This window comes from Onychostoma macrolepis, chromosome 16 (assembly GCF_012432095.1).
Source record: "Onychostoma macrolepis isolate SWU-2019 chromosome 16, ASM1243209v1, whole genome shotgun sequence".
Taxonomy (NCBI): domain Eukaryota; kingdom Metazoa; phylum Chordata; class Actinopteri; order Cypriniformes; family Cyprinidae; genus Onychostoma; species Onychostoma macrolepis.
Window position 1 is genome coordinate 29,836,194 of NC_081170.1, and position 15,576 is coordinate 29,851,769.

The window sequence follows — 15,576 nt, forward strand, 5'->3', positions numbered from 1 at the left end:
CAAAATAATTACTAAAAAGATTAATTAAAACGTAAAGCACAATAGTATTGCAACCGCTGGACGGTTATCTCCTCACATCTGCTCGACACGCGCTTAAGTTTACTGTATATGCAAATAAAACTAAAATTTTTGCTACAAATCGGGGCCTCTGGCTAACGTTACACGGAAAAACAATACTCATGTTAACATGAACGTCGTGCTGAACTGTACCGAAAGCCTTGCGATCTGTTTTAACGAGTGACAGAAAGAGCAGCGGCTAACATGCGTTGAATGCGTCCATCACATCTGGCACACAAGTTGAAAAGGTGGCCGCAATATGCAACCGAAACGCGACAGGTTACATAAATAGTAACGTTAAGCCCAGTCATGACAGAAACAGAACCACTGACTATAGCATCTGCTCAGCTAGAAAACAAACTGAGCTGAAATAGAGCATATTTTACGCAAAGGCGACGGCACCGTACAAGATGTCGTGATTTGACGAACAGACACACAAACAAACAAACACACACACACACACACACATAGACGTACTTGTTTGCCCAAACGCGTCCACGCGATGTGTAGATTACAAGTTTCGGCTGCTCGCCTCAGCAGTACATAAAAAAATCCACATCTGCCCAAAATATAATTTTGTAGGCTTTGTTTTTCTGTTTCAGCTGCATGTGGTTTGGATGGATGATCCACTAACGTAGCTACTTCCTGCTTTTAGGTAGTGCTGTGTTATTCAGTGGGGTGGGGCTATGAACACGATTACTAACGTACGTCTAGTTTTCCAAATTCCTTATAGTATTTAATTATAGATGGAAAAAACCTAACAGAAAGTGGTTTACAACTTAATAGCATACACACACACATATATATATACACAGGTGCTGGTCATATAATTAGAATATCATCAAAAAGTTGATTTATTTCACTAATTCCATTCAAAAAGTGAAACTTGTATATTATATTCATTACACACAGACTGATATATTTGAAATGTTTATTTCTTTTAATTTTGATGATTATAACTGACAACTAAGGAAAATCCCAAATTCAGTATCTCAGAAAATTTGAATATTACTTAAAACCAATACAAAAGAAAGGATTTTTAGAAATCTCGGCCAACTGAAAAGTATGAGCATGTACAGCACTCAATACTTAGTTGGGGCTCCTTTTGTCTGAATTACTGCAGCAATGCGGCGTGGCATGGAGTCGATCAGTCTGTGGCACTGCTCAGGTGTTATGAGAGCCCAGGTTGCTCTGATAGTGGCCTTCAGCTCTTCTGCATTGTTGGGTCTGGCATATCGCATCTTTCTCTTCACAATACCCCATAGATTTTCTATGGGGTTAAGGTCAGGCGAGTTTGCTGGCCAATTAAGAACAGGGATACCATGGTCCTTAAACCAGATACTGGTTGCTTTGGCACTGTATGCACGTGCCAAGTCCTGTCGGAAAATGAAATCTGCATCTCCATAAAGTTGGTCAGCAGCAGGAAGCATGAAGTGCTCTAAAACTTCCTGGTATACGGCTGCGTTGACCTTGGACATCAGAAAACAGTGGACCAACACCAGCAGATGACATGGCACCCCAAACCATCACTGACTGTGGAAACTTTACACTGGACCTCAAGCAACGTGGATTGTGTGCCTCTCCTCTCTTCCTCCAGACTCTGGGACCCTGATTTCCAAAGGAAGTGCAAAATTTACTTTCATCAGAGAACATAACTTTGGACCACTCAGCAGCAGTCCAGTCCTTTTTGTCTTTAGCTCAGGCGAGACGCTTCTGACGCTGTCTGTTGTTCAAGAGTGGCTTGACACAAGGAATGCGACAGCTGAAACCCATGTCTTGCATACGTCTGTGCGTAGTGGTACTTGAAGCACTGACTCCAGCTGCAGTCCACTCTTTGTGAATCTCCCCCACATTTTTGAATGGCTTTTGTTTCACAATCCTCTCCATGGTGCGGTTATCCCTATTGCTTGAACACTTTTTTCTACCACATATTTTCCTTCCCTTCGCCTCTCTATTAATGTGCTTGGACACAGAGCTCTGTGAATAGCCAGCCTCTTTTGCAATGACCTTTTGTGTCTTGCCCTCCTTGTGCAACGTGTCAATGGTCGTCTTTTGGACAAATGTCAAGTCAGTAGTCTTCCCCATGATTGTGTAGCCTACAGCAGTGGTTCTCAATTCCAGTCCTGGGGGCCCCCTGCTCTGCACATTTTGCATGTCTCCCTTACTTAACACACCTGATTGAGATCATTAGCTCGTTAGTTCAGTTCATGGATCTCTCTCCTAACGAGCTGATGATCTCAATCAGGTGTGTTAAGTAAGGGAGACATGCAAAATGTGCTGAGCAGGGGGCCCCCAGAACTGGAATTGAGAACCACTGGCCTACAGAACTAGACTGAGAGACCATTTAAAGGCCTTTGCAGGTGTTTTGAGTTAATTAGCTGATTAGAGTGTGGCACCAGGTGTCTTCAATATTGAACCTTTTTACAATATTCTAATTTTCTGAGATACTGAATTTGGGATTTTCCTTAGTTGTCAGTTATAATCATCAAACTTAAAAGAAATAAACATTTGAAATATATCAGTCTGTGTGTAATGAATGAATATAATATACAAGTTTCACTTTTTGAATGGAATTAGTGAAATAAATCAACTTTTTGATGATATTCTAATTATATGACCAGCACCTGTATATATAATGAACCATAGGGTATTGTTTTAACGTAAACCTGTTATGAGTTTTTGTGTGTTTGTTTTCAGCAAATTTTCTGGCCCCCAGAATGACACAGTAGGGCAATAGAAACATTACAGAATGTAGTTTTTTACAACCTCAACAATAATCATTTAGTTCATTCTCTGTAGTAATTTCAGTTTTAGGAAGTCTACAGATGTTATGGGACACAGGGACCCAAGTGAATATTTCCAGTTACAATGAACTTGTAAAACTAGACAGCAGTACCCAGAATTTATATCAAAACATAGCATATTGTAATTGTTATTTTAGAATACATGCTGTTCAGTGGGGAAGGCTGCTCCACTCTGCATCATGTACATTAAAATACATTTATGATTAAAAAAAAAAAAACACCAAGTGAAGTAACAAACTATTTCTTAACAGCTCTGAATATATGGGATTGCTGCTTTAAAGTTAAAAGAGCCAGTCCTGTGTTTGACTACTGTAGAATATTCATGTGCATGAGCTCAAACGCCCTGGAAAATGTGTGATTTGAGCTAAAGCACATTTGATTCCACCATTGTTGTCAGATTTTATTTCTTGGAATGTAATCCACTTAAGTAGCTGGGAGCTGTACTTACATGTCTGAAAACAGCTGCCCGTGGGAAGAATTTCTGAGGAAATTCCATAGGATGGGAATTCATATTGATAATCATGATGAAACCTCCACCTGTTTTGTGAAACAGCAAGCCATTCAGCAAAGTGAGTATAGTTAGGGATAAGTTTAGGGATGGTAAAGGAGATAGGAGCCAACCAGATAGCAGAATCCCTCTTACACCAGGGGTGGCTTATGGAGGCCATTTCATACACCAGTTGTACTCAAAGGGTATTTTCACACTGCACTTAACCCTGGATTATTGTTGTGTCATACCCTGCTTTTAACCCTGAGTAGAGAAACATTTTACACCCGGGGTTATGAAAACCTGCTCTGCATTGCAGTGTACAGTGTGAAACGATGCAGTGTTAGAATGTTATGGCTGCTTAGCAACAGACAATGGGAGCACAGAAGAGACTGTTTCATTCTTACCCTTAAGGTCCAAAAAGTCCATTTAGGAAAAACTTGGTGGTAGTCGGCATTGCCGACTCTGTAATATACAGTATAATTTGAGGAAGCAATGCTAGAGCCTTTATGTAAACGGGTCACGTGCTGGATTTGCCCATTTTATGACACTGACCCTGCAAATATGTAAGTATGAACATTAACACAGTGTTTAGGAGTGTGACTCCAGGCAAATTAAATTGTGAGCAGTGCAGTGTGAAACATAAAGCAAGATATCTCTGGATTCCATTTAGCCAGGTTTTAAAATGACCCAGGGTTAACTCAAGTTTGAAAAGCCCCCCAAAAATGGTTACTTTCAATGTGGTGAGTTCTACTGAATCCTCTGTTGTCTACGTTACTTAGGTATAATCTTGTGAACTAACAATAGTTGTTAATAGATGCAATAAGTATTTTGTATTGTCCTTTATATGAGGCTACATCTAATCCGGATACATTCGAAAATGGTGTTTTTGTTTCAAAACACTCTCTGTCCATTTTCAAGCATTTTCCACTGAAACATTGGAAACACTAAAATCACATTGCTGCATGTGTAAAATGTAATAAAAGCTCACGGAGATGATACAGAGAGACAAGACATAATAAAGATCTCACACTATTCTTCTGGCACAGTTATTTTATTAGCAAAATATCCCACCACTCACTGATGTGTCCAGGTTGCACTCATGTAGCCACAAGACAGTAGCATTTATCTTCACAAGAAAGAATGAATAGCACATAGCAGGCAGTGTTATACATAACGGCATCTATCTTTACAATATGCGTCACATGACTAAACATGTATCATCTTTTTCAAATACATCGGTTTTCACAGTCTACACTAAACCACTAGAAACATTTTCAAATTTATCCACTTGGGAGAGCATCTTCAAAAAGCTGGTTTTGCAGGTAAAAATGCCATCTAAGTGGGAGAGAAGGTCAAAAAAAAAAAAAAAGCATTTTCAAATAGACGAAGCCCATGTATTTCTGGTCTTGGTGTCTTTACTAATTAGAGTTCATAAATGTGTTTATGTGATTCTTGAGTGCCTTTTATTCTTTATTCTGTGACTATTATTATTTTAGTTTATTCAATCAGCATGTTAAAGCATGTAACAATAATAATAAACAAAACTGTAATTACTTGTTAAATTATTAGTTATCAGTAGTAGGTCTTAGCCTTCTTTCTCTAGTTCTGAATGTGCTGCGCATGCACTAAAGTTTTGTTCAGAATACATGTAATGCACATGTAAACAAATATGTGAAATGGATTGCAATGTTTATGATTCATATAAACAGAACTTTCAGAATCTGAAATCAGATCAGAGTCATTCTGACAAAAAATTAGACATACTTATTGACTGCAGTATTTGGCCTAACATATAGGTCTTGTGATGATTATTAAACCACAACCACATTCAAACCATGATGGATGGAGAATTTGGAGATCTTTTTCAGGCTGCAACCCAGATTGCAAAACTGTCTGATTTCATTCAGTGCAGGGGCCTGTACCATGATGGTAGATGAACAAATTCAGAGTTACAGGATTAGTTTCGAGTTGACAAAACCAAACCTCTCCAATCCAGCTTTGTTGGTACCATGATGCTGATCAACAACTTTCTTTGTTAACTCAGGCTTTGATCCTGAGTTTGTGGAGCATGTGCACATGAATGTGTGACATCAGTGGCTAACAGATTAACAGCCACTGATCAAAAGATTGAAAAATATGATTCATTTAAATGCATTTACAATGAAAAAGTACTTGTTCATGAAAGAGGACAAATAAAATAAATTATCTTGCTTTATCAGTGCAGTCACAAGTGAAACTTAAGTTAGTTTATATTGTTGGAAATATACAGCGATAGAGACTCGAACATGTAAGGTCACAGTCATTTTTAAAGCATTATCTATTGATTCTACAACTTATTTATATTATATACAATCTGTATCTATTAACATTCATTTAAAATAAATTATTTATAATAACTATTAAACTAAAATAGCTTGTGTGTAATGGATTAATTATAATATAAATCATATAATTAAATAAATAATATAAAATAGTGTAATTATCATTAAGGCCAGACCAACTTTTTTTTTTTTTTTCTTTTTTTTTTTGTTGTACTAGTGACCTTTAATTTGGAGCAAGATAAACTGGGAGAGTGACTTTTTTTGTGTCAGACATGTGTCAGTTAGCTCACATCTGATTGGTCCAATTTCAGTTTGAGATCTCTAACTCAGAACATAACCTGCCCTGGAGCAGGTTAGCTGTGGAGTGTAAGTTACTATGGCAATGAACGCAGCTAAAAGCCAAGCTACTTTCATGGTACCTAAAACCCAGAGTTGGCGCAAACTAAACTGAAACTTACCTGGCTAGCCAGCTAATCCAGCTTCATGGTACAGGCCCCAGGTCATCAGAAAAAGGTCAACTCCTGGGATATTAGATCTATTGTACCAGGGGTGTTTTGAGTTTGTTTACATGGAAAATCTTATTAGTTATTTGATTAATTCAACACAGAGATGTATGCAGTAGTCCCAGTTAGCATTTTTAATCTATTTTTAAGATTTTATTTTATATTTTTATAAAATAAAATCTTAAAATGAGATCTCAATGAGATGATCATTTGAAAAGTAGATCATAACATAAGAGTATGGGCACACTTGGTCTATGGGATCAGCCACCTCTGGGAAAGCTGCAGGTAACTCGGCTGCCTTTTGGTGGAGCTGTAACACATTCATTGAGTTTTTTTTTTTTTTTTTTTTTATGCTTTATTTAGTAACAATTCACACAACATGTAAAAAATAATAACAGCAAGAAATCAATAAAAAAATATTACTTATAACTATATACAGAGGGGTGTTGAAAACAAAACCATATCTCTAATTACAAAATAAATATAAGAGTCCTTAAAAAGGATAACATTTCAATCCATAGTCTTTTTGGCCTTAGCATTCCTTGCATCCTCCAATGCTTTAAAATACTGACAAAGCTCATCCATTTGACTTTAAAAATAGTGTTAGAGGCTTCAAAGTCAATAGTATTTAAACCACCTTGATAATATAAATTACCTAATATATCTCTATTTAAATAATGTGGTCAATTCCTCCAAATAAAGTTATACATTTTCTTATTAACTTGCCTGATAATTGACTTTGGAGCATCCAACACCATTACCATATAAGATAATCTTGACAGCCCTTTGTCAGTCCTCTGTCGTGTGTGTCATGTGTTCCCACCTCTTGTTTCCATATTTGGTCATGTTCTTGTCCTTGTTAAGTGTGATTATTATATAAGTCTTGTCCAGCTGTGTTTTAGTCATTATCTGTGATTGTCATGTGTATTTAGTTAGTTTTCGTCTGGTTTACTCATTACTCCCCGGTGTTCCTGTCGATGTTAACCTTGCCTTGTCTTGTTTGAGTTCATTAAAGACTATTATTTGAGTCATCCTCGTCTCCTCGTTCCTCCCTGTTGTGTGCACCGTGACACCCTTCAGCTTTTGATAGCAATATCCTTCCAGTCAAAGATAAATCTCTAACTAACCAAGCGTTACATTTCTTTTGTACTTCATCAATTAGTGGAAAATCACTTAAATCTATTCTTTCCTTTTGATTTCTGCTTATTTTGATTTCCAAATAAGACACTTGGATTTTAACTGTATGCCACACAATTCCACCACACCATCAGACATATATTTTAAAGGAAACAATTCACATTTATTGATATTTACAATTAAGCCTGAAACTGACGAAAACATATCTAAACGCACCAAGTGCTGCACCTATTTCTCTCTCACTTCTCAAAAATATGGTTGTGTCATCTGCGAGCTCTGAACATTTGATTTCTTTATCAAATAAACAAATACCCTGAAATGTATTCTTACTATTAAGAATTAGAAAGGAGCTGCAGGGTCTCCTTGTTTTACTCCTCTAGAAGTATCAAATCTGGGAGTTGTTCCAAAAGGCAGTTTAACAGAATTATTACAATTACTATAAATTGTACGAATCGCTTTAATAAAATGATTACCAAAGCCAAAAAATCTAAGAGTATCCATCAAAAATGAATGGTCCACAGAGTCAAAAGCTTTATAATAATCAACAAATAATATATAACTTTCATCGCGAATTAAGAAATTATGACCAATTAGGTCCAAAACTAAACGAATATTATTTCCAATATATCTGCTACACATAAAACCAGATTGGCAGTCATCAATAATTTTATCTAAACAAAGTTTAAGCCTTTCTGCAAATATAGTCGATAACAATTTGGCATCCTTATTAATTAATGATATGGGCCTTCAATTTCCAATATTAAGTGGATCTTTACCTGACTTTGGAGTAAGGGTTATTAAACTTTGAGTCATTGTAGGCAGCATTTTCTCAGCCTCCAATATTTCCTGAAAACGTGTAAAAGGAACACAGAGATCATCTTGAAAGGTTTTATAAAATTCTGCGGTTAGACCATCATTACCCGGTGATTTATTATTTTCAATTTGGCAGTATTTTTATGCATTTCATCTAATGTTATTTCCTTATAACAATTTATTATTGAGTCTTCATCAATTACTGTAGAATTTGTTTTAATATTATCCAAGAAAGACTGTGCATCTGTTTTTATAAAACTGAGAGATTTCACTTGAGTCTGATGTAATGTTAGTATCAAGTCTCTTTAAAGAGGACAATTCAGTATTTCTCTTTTCCAAATTAAAAAAATATTTTGAGTTCATTTCTCCTTCTTTCAACCATTTACACTGTGATCTTACAAAAGCTCCTTTAGCTTTATTCTCAAAATTTTATCCAATTAAGGTGTCTTTATCTATTTGAGACAAATTATGTTTTCCATATATAAAAGGGATATGTTTAATTATGGAATCCTCCTTAACCCTTCTGGTCTTGGCCATTTCTTTTCCAAACCTGATGGCAAACTTCCTTACTGAATACTTCATAAATTCCTAGTATTTCCCATACACTTTAGAAGCACTCGCCTTTCCATAAAATTCCATTATAATATCTTTAACTATTTTTTTTAAATAATTGTTCATTTCCAAGAAGCGAGTTATTTAACTTCCAATAATTAAACCCTGATCTTTTTCCTTCCTTCCTTCCTTCCTTCCTTCCGACCGACCGACCGACCGACCGACCGACCGACCGACCGACCGACGGACGGACGGACCAAAGCACAGAACACAAAACAAACTACTCACGACAGGAACTAGTCAGAAGAGAAATATAAAGGAAAGGGTAATGAGCAACAGGTGGAATAGAAGCAGCTCGTGACATGCGCAGCCCCACCGCCAGATCAGCGCTGATTGCACCCGTCACGAGCTGCCGAAAAGACATGACAACACAGACACTTCATCAATTAGTGGAAAATCACTTAAATCTATTCTTTCCTTTTGATTTCTGCTTATTTTGATTTCCAAATAAGACACTTGGATTTTAACTGTATGCCACACAATTCCACCACACCATCAGACATATATTTTAAAGGAAACAATTCACATTTATTGATATTTACAATTAAGCCTGAAACTGACGAAAACATATCTAAACGCACCAAGTGCTGCACCTATTTCTCTCTCACTTCTCAAAAATATGGTTGTGTCATCTGCGAGCTCTGAACATTTGATTTCTTTATCAAATAAACAAATACCCTGAAATGTATTCTTACTATTAAGAATTAGAAAGGAGCTGCAGGGTCTCCTTGTTTTACTCCTCTAGAAGTATCAAATCTGGGAGTTGTTCCAAAAGGCAGTTTAACAGAATTATTACAATTACTATAAATTGTACGAATCGCTTTAATAAAATGATTACCAAAGCCAAAAAATCTAAGAGTATCCATCAAAAATGAATGGTCCACAGAGTCAAAAGCTTTATAATAATCAACAAATAATATATAACTTTCATCGCGAATTAAGAAATTATGACCAATTAGGTCCAAAACTAAACGAATATTATTTCCAATATATCTGCTACACATAAAACCAGATTGGCAGTCATCAATAATTTTATCTAAACAAAGTTTAAGCCTTTCTGCAAATATAGTCGATAACAATTTGGCATCCTTATTAATTAATGATATGGGCCTTCAATTTCCAATATTAAGTGGATCTTTACCTGACTTTGGAGTAAGGGTTATTAAACTTTGAGTCATTGTAGGCAGCATTTTCTCAGCCTCCAATATTTCCTGAAAAACGTGTAAAAGGAACACAGAGAGATCATCTTGAAAGGTTTTATAAAATTCTGCGGTTAGACCATCATTACCCGGTGATTTATTATTTTTCAATTTGGCAGTATTTTTATGCATTTCATCTAATGTTATTTCCTTATAACAATTTATTATTGAGTCTTCATCAATTACTGTAGAATTTGTTTTAATATTATCCAAGAAAGACTGTGCATCTGTTTTTTATAAAAACTGAGAGATTTCACTTGAGTCTGATGTAATGTTAGTATCAATTATAAGTCTCTTTAAAGAGGACAATTCAGTATTTCTCTTTTCCAAATTAAAAAAAATATTTTGAGTTCATTTCTCCTTCTTTCAACCATTTACACTGTGATCTTACAAAAGCTCCTTTAGCTTTATTCTCAAAAATTGTATCCAATTAAGGTGTCTTTATCTATTTGAGACAAATTATGTTTTCCATATATAAAAGGGATATGTTTAATTATGGAATCCTCCTTAACCCTTCTGGTCTTGGCCATTTCTTTTCCAAACCTGATGGCAAACTTCCTTACTGAATACTTCATAAATTCCTAGTATTTCCCATACACTTTAGAAGCACTCGCCTTTCCATAAAATTCCGTTATAATATCTTTAACCATTTTTTTTAAATAATTGTTCATTTCCAAGAAGCGAGTTATTTAACTTCCAATAATTAAACCCTGATCTTTTTCCTTCCTTCCTTCCTTCCTTCCTTCCGACCGACCGACCGACCGACCGACCGACCGACCGACCGACCGACGGACGGACGGACCAAAGCACAGAACACAAAACAAACTACTCACGACAGGAACTAGTCAGAAGAGAAATATAAAGGAAAGGGTAATGAGCAACAGGTGGAATAGAAGCAGCTCGTGACATGCGCAGCCCCACCGCCAGATCAGCGCTGATTGCACCCGTCACGAGCTGCCGAAAAAGACATGACAACACAGACAGCAGAGGGAGCCCGTGACACACCCAAGACTAAGGGTGCTTTCACACCTGCCTCATTTATGGCGCTTTTCCACTGCATGGTAGTTCGGTTGAATCGTACTAGAGTTCGTTTTCCCTCTTGGTGCGGTTCGTTTGGACAGGTGAGAATGTAGCGGGTGCGCACCAAAAGCGGACCAAACAAGCGTACCGAGACCCAGCTGAAGAGGTGGTCGGTCCGCTTCCAAACGAACTCTGGTACGGTTCGTTTAAGGTGTGAATATGAACCGGCCTTGATCCAATACAATTGCAGAAAGCACGCTCAGAAAACACACAGCTCGCGCATATAGTGCTGTTGTTTGCATTTCAATCGCTTAAATCACTCGTTTTCAAACCGCAATGCTTAAAAACGCATGCAAATTATGAATTTTCGTGACCATAGCGCCCACAGCAACGTGACATGAGCGCACTAAATAGGCTAAAGCTTGCCGCAAAGGCCCGGCAAAAGTTACAATGAATGTGTCTGGGGAAAATAGTAAGGAGATATTTGAATTATTTATTAATAACTAGTGTTTTGTGAGTCAGTGTCACAAAGATGAAGTTAAAAATCCTGACTCGCCATCTCTTCATTGGACGCGCCTTTAGAAAGAAATGCATCTTAACGGATTATAATGTAAGAGTTTTTGTTTTGGATATGCTTTATTTCGTTTTGTAGAAATTCAAAGCTTTCTATAGATATATTCATCATGTCTGTAAGGAAAACGGGAAGCGCATCCAATTAGTTTTCTTTATTTTAGAAAGGCACGTTTTCTTGATATTGTGAGTGCACACAAATAAAAATATACCCTTTACAGTTCCGAACGATGTATTATTATTACCTTTTATGAGCAACAATTACGGCGTATTTGTATGATGTTCTGAAGCGCGCTTCAGCTTCCGCACAAACGATTGGATATGCGCCTAGCGCACATTTATCTATGTAAATGTTTAAACTAACATTTTGAGTATTTCATGTCTATAGATTTTATTTTTGGCAAGTCGTAATTACAACATTGTATGACATTGTCTCATATATGATGCTCATAAGTTGCTTCATATTGCGTTTTTATCTCATGACAGCAATTAAAATAATAAAAATTGCACTACGAAAGATCTCCATGATTAGCCTGTTTTTGCACTTCCTGTTTTTCCCTGCTTGAGAATTTCTGTCCAATGAACGGATGACCTTAGCACACGTGTGGTTGTGTTTACAATTTCTGGTTCACTTACAAAAAGGGCAGTGTGAAAGCGAACCGCACCAAACAAACAAAAAAAACATTCTATTTGGTCCGGACCAAAGCAAGTGAACTATCGGACTTTCCTGGTGTGAATACACCCTAAATTAGCATTGGAAAATATTAACAACGTTCCTGAAATTCCTGAAAGTTTGATTCTCAGTTTTGTTATTATAACCATAAATGTTTCCTAAAATAACAGTATTATCTTCTATCTCAACTACCAAAATTACCTATCTTCCAGATGAGTGTACATTACTTTTAAGTATTACCCCTCAAACGTTCCCCTTAAAATCGCAACACCTGCAGAATTGCTGCTTGCATAGGACAACCAAAGATGGTCTCCCCATTGATTTCTCCAAAATTTGTAGTCAAATTCCAGAGCATGAGTCTCTTGTAAAATGTAAAAGTCCACCTTGAATCTCTTAAGATATTAAAAAAAATAGCTTTTCTTTTTAACATATCACAAATACCCCTCACATTATATGAATATAAACTAGTGCTGTCAAATGATTAATCGCGATTAATCGCATCCAAAATAAAAGCTTGTTTACATAATAATACTGTGTATATTTATTATGTACTGCATATATAAATACACACTCATGCAGAATATATTTTGAAAATATTTACATGTATTTAAATGTATATTTATATAATTTATATTATATTTAATATACAAATATAACATTTTTCTTAAATATATGAATGCGTGTATATTTATACATAATAAATATACACAGTACACACACATATATTATGCAAACAAAAACTTTTATTTTGGATGTGAATAATCGCGATTAATCATTTAACAGCACTAATATAAACATAACGACATTGCGCAGAGAAAAAAATCAAGAAGTGAAGAAAGGCACATCAAACGCCAAAGAACAACGCAACTAAATGAACAAATGACTTAGAAGATCACTAACCCAGTGTTTATTTAAACAAATGTATCAAAAAGATGTGAGACATAATAAATGTAATTTACCAACGCTCTCAAATCCAAAGTGACAGAGGAGCTTGTGATTGAATGTCTCAAATAGAGATAAAATTCACTTAAACATGTGAAGCAAACAGCTGTTGCTAGTTTTTAGAGAGGTGCACGTCAGATACGGCGTAGGTTACGGCGCAGGCCTGTGCGTCTCTGCGTAGGCTACGGCGTAGGTTCAACACAGAAGTATAAATTGGGATTTACACTTGAACCTCTTTCCCATCAATTATTGCTTTAGCTCCCACATAAGCTCTTTTTCCTTATTTACGTGTAGCATCGATTTGGGGCCACAGTTTGTTCCTTCGTCATCAGGTCCTCTCCAAACCGCAGCTTTCTCGATTCCAGATATTCCGATATATTTTGCGGTGTCCGTTCCTGCGAATTTCACGCAGTTTTAAGGAAGTTTGCCATGCTCCCATGTCATGCTCACAAACCACGCCCACGTTAACATGGGACAGACGTTTCAATGGTTGATCAAACTAGTAAAACAGTATTTTCTTTTCAGTATTACTGTATTACATTACGCACAACCTGATATTGCCGAGTGCGGCGTGTTCCTGGGTCAACATCTTTGTTGACCCTGGAACAACATTGTGATTCACCAATCAGATTTCAAGAACCTGTTAATAATTTTTGTGAAGTTTAGGATTACAATCAATGTTTGGTGCCTGTACATCAGTGTAATTCATCTATCAGTTCCTCTGATTTTAGGGATTACTCATGGGTAAGGTTAGGTTTAGGTGTAGGAATATGGTTAAAATTATATTTTTGGATTAAGATGTTGTTCCAGGGTCAACAAAATATGTTGACCCAGGAACACGTTTAACTGGGCAATACCAGGACGTGCATTACATTACAGTGTGCTGTCATGTGTTCTAATTAACAGATATAAATTAAGTAAATATTAGTGGTAGCTAACTAAAGCAAACATGAATTGCAAAGACCTTTTATGTTTTCTTTTGACAAGCCTGTTCATTTATCTGTAGTTTAATACAAATTATAGTCTTAATCAAATTATTTATTTTCTGAGTGATTACATACGAAAAAATGTAATCTCTTGTACAACCAGCTCTGGTGCCTCTTTATCCTCTTCCCTGGACACGAAGCAGCTACATTTCATCCTGGATTTATGACTGATCTGAAATCAACATTTTGCATTGGCTTACACCTCTGTTTAGTACAATTCTTTATTCAGTTTCTTAGAATCGTATAATCTATTCAATTACCTGAATTTTATATATGCTTACAACATTTAAATTCAAGCACCTAACTGAGCTTATCAATAGTGTGTCTGTATACTGTACATTATTTTCAGTTAGGTGCTTGAATTTAAATGTTGTGAATCTGTCTTTCATTAAACATATAGAGAACACTTTGTCTTCAGTGAATTCTGTGAGTTCATGACTCCTGCTTTTTATTTTACTTAGGCGACTGGTCTCTTGCTATACTGCTTGTGTTTCTGACCGTAGAAAACATGTTATGAGCAGTGCAGGATTCAAAGCCAAACTCTTTAATATGTGTGATGAACACAGGAAGTTATTTTTTTCCACAATTTGTATTTCACATGTCTGACATGTTAACATTTTTAAGGTGACAAAGCATTTTGACAAGTGTTTAACCATGCAGGATATTTTTTTACTGACTTTTCTTCTTCTAGTTTCCTATGACAATCACTCAGCAGCCACAACTTTTTTTAATGACTGACATAGGCAGAACATATGATACTTTGATGATGAATTATTACATACAGTCATGGCCAAAAATATCGGCACCCTTGGTAAATATGATCAAAGAAGGCTGTGAAAATTAATCTGCATTGTAAAAAATTCACAAAAATCGAACCTTTCATTGGAGAATAAGAATTTAAAATGAGGGGAAATATCATTATAAAATAAATGTTTTTCTCTAATACACATTGGCCACAATTAACAGCACCCTTTTATTCAATACTTTTTGAAACCTCCATTTGCCAGTTTAACAGCTCTAAATTTTCTCCTGTAATGTCTGATGAGGTTGGAGAACACCTGACAAGAGATCAGAGACCATTCCTTCATCCAGAATCAATCCAGACCCTTTAGATTCACAGCTCCATGTTGGTGCTTCTTCTCTTCAGTTCACCACTCATTTTCTACAGGGTTCAGGTCAGAGGACTGGAATGGCCAGCAGAAGCTTGGTTTTGTGCTCAGTGACCCATTTTTGTGTTGTTTTTGAGGTTTGTGTTTGGATTATTGTACGGTTGGAAGATCCAAACATGGCCCATTATAAGATTTCTAACAGAGTCAGTCACTTATTGATTTTTTTATCTGTTGGTATTTGATAGAATCCATGATGCCATGTGTCTAAACAAGATGTCCAGGACCTCCAGCAGAAATATAGGCCCACAACATCAAAAATACAGCAGTATATTTCATTGTA

General features: G+C 36.2%; 1 protein-coding gene across 1 annotated transcript in view; it reads right to left on the reverse strand.

The window, feature by feature from the left end:
- The window catches only part of LOC131521569 (myelin basic protein-like), a 29,234-nt gene extending 28,492 nt beyond the window's left edge, over nt 1–742 (reverse strand). The window contains exon 1 of the mRNA XM_058746449.1: nt 535–742. The gene's annotated coding sequence lies outside the window, so the exon portion shown is untranslated. The remainder of the gene's footprint in view (nt 1–534) is intronic.
- Between the last annotated feature and the right edge of the window lie 14,834 nt (nt 743–15,576).